Raw genomic sequence first — 2488 nt, 5'->3', positions numbered from 1 at the left:
AATCTGTAGATTTTTTTTCCAGTCAGCATATTGGCGGCAAAGATAATGTAGGTATTTTCAGTCAGCCCGAAGCAGGAGAGATAAGAGGGGAGAGAGCCAGGGAGAACTTGATTGAGTGACCAAGATAAATTTACTGTACCACAGGAAATCGAAATGCAAAAGTAAGGATTGGGAGCAACTGAAATATTTAAAAAGATAGAGAAGGTACTGGCAGTCTAAGGGAACAGCCTTACCCCTTCATTGCCTGAGCTCCTGAATATTGCAAAAGAGAATAGGGTTGAAAAAGGACCAGAATAGAAACTAGCCATTAAGAGAGACAGAATGGGGCCGGGCGCGGTGGCTCACGCTTGTAATCCCAGCACTTTGGGAGGCCGAGGCGGGTGGATCACGAGGTCAGGAGATCGAGACCACGGTGAAACCTCGTCTCTACTAAAAATACAAAAAAATTAGCCGGGCGTGGTGGTGGGCGCCTGTAGTCCCAGCTACTCGGAGAGGCTGAGGCAGGAGAATGGCGTGAACCCAGGAGGCGGAGCTTGCAGTGAGCCGAGATTGCGCCACTGCACTCCAGCCTGGGTGACACAGCGAGACTCCGTCTCAAAAAAAAAAAAAAAAAAAAAAAAAAAAGAGAGAGACAGAATGAAGGGTTTGGCTTGCAAATGGGATGATAATTAAGAAAGGAGGAGAAATCAGAAGGGTTTGGGGTTTGTCTTCTTGGCCTCTGGTCTCACCTAGGTGATGCCTCAGACAGAATGCTTCTCTGTATTGTGCTTTCTGCCTCCAAGAAACCTTTCTCTTGCCCTCCCTCCCTGGGGTGAGAACTGCTGCCTTCTTGGTCGGGAGGCAGTGGGCGTATTGGTAAGAAGTCAGGCGTGGCTGCTGTAACCAATAGACCCGATAGTAATTGAGTAGCTTATGTAAGACTGAGTTTACTTCTTTGTTGTGTAACAGTTTGAGGTGAGTGTTCCACAGAGTCCTTGAGGTGCTCAAGTTCCTTCCATCAGGCCTTGGTTTTGTGTATAGGTTGAGGCTCAGCTGCTGTGGTTCCAGCCACTGGGAAAGGGAGAGAACTTAGAGAAGGCTCAGGCTTGGCCGTGGCACCCCTCATTTCTGCTCATATTTGTTTGAAGACATCTTAGTTATATGGCTCCCACCTAACTGCAAGGGAAGTTGGGAAATGTAGTTTCACCATGTGCTCAGGAAGAAGGGAGAGCCATCTTGGGGGACAAGCAGTGTTCAAGACCATAAAGAACTAGTGGAAGGAGGAACAGGAGAGGCTGAGGTGCTGGTAGGTAGCAGACTCTGATGAGGGCTTGATAAATAAGAGAGCCACCCTATCCATCAGGGGCCTGGATGTCCTCCTGCTGGTGGGGACATCACAGCCAGCGAGCTGACCACGTTCCACTATCAGTACAAGCGGGCTCTGGCAGCAGATGTGCTTCTCAGTGAAGGTGTGGCGACATCTCTCCGCGTCTCCTTGCAAATGATCAGCTCCCACCTCCACTCTGGCACCAACCTGGGCTGCAGGAAGCTGAAATGCATGTTGCCCCTTATCATGAATGGGAGCATCATCTTTGCAGAAAGTCTCCCTTCTTTATCCTTGCCAGTTGAGAGTGCAATCCAGGATGGAAGGAGACCACATTCAACCATCAGCATCCAGCGGGCAAATGAGGCCTCCTGAATTGAGCACTGGGCTCAGGAGGGGCATGAAGTTCCACAAAGCACAGACCACCCTTTGCAATGAGCAGCAAGGTGGGTGTCTCTTTCACAGGTCAGGGTGAGGTGGGGTGTTTCCATCCAGGGAGCCCCAATCAGCTTGAACCCAGCCTGCTCTTCTCAGATGGACTTGGGTTCCATGTGTGCCAATTATCAGGCACTGGCAACCTCTCCAGAGCTGGTAACTTCGGATCAGTCTTCACATCTTTTTCCCAGTGCCTCCACAATCAGTAGGCAGACATCATCTGGGGCTGGCCACTGGGCAATCCAGATATGATGTTTCAGCCCTTCCAATCATAACCTAATTCCCCTCTCTATTTTTAAGGATAAAAATCTATGCATAAAGCACCCAAATGATTCAAAGGGCATGGTGTAGCTTATCTATTTTTTTCCCCTCATATCTTCAGCTTGGCATTTCTTTAAAACAATGAAACTATTTTTTTCCTTAGATATGAAACATGGCCTCAGAGACCCTGACTTGAAGTCAGAAGATCTAGACTCTCTTGAGGTGTCTGTAAAGAGCTTACCCAGGCTGTAAACAATTCTCTCCCTGAGGTCTCTGCCTTGTGTGACCTGAGAGCAGGTTGAGTGTTCATTTCTCAGGAATTTGCAAGAAAGAAAGTGTTTATGCTAGAAGAAGCCTTTCATATTCTAAAATTGCCAGCTATGCCAGTCTAAAATTGCCAGACTATGTTTTCTGGGGCAAGGTACCTGGATCACATTGTTCAGGGTGGCTAATGTACTTCGGAGCTTGTTATTTAACTTGTTTTTGCTG

The sequence above is a fragment of the Symphalangus syndactylus genome, chromosome 20 (genome assembly GCF_028878055.3).
Source record: "Symphalangus syndactylus isolate Jambi chromosome 20, NHGRI_mSymSyn1-v2.1_pri, whole genome shotgun sequence".
In the NCBI taxonomy this organism is placed as follows: domain Eukaryota; kingdom Metazoa; phylum Chordata; class Mammalia; order Primates; family Hylobatidae; genus Symphalangus; species Symphalangus syndactylus.
Note: the sequence above shows the minus strand (reverse complement) of the source record.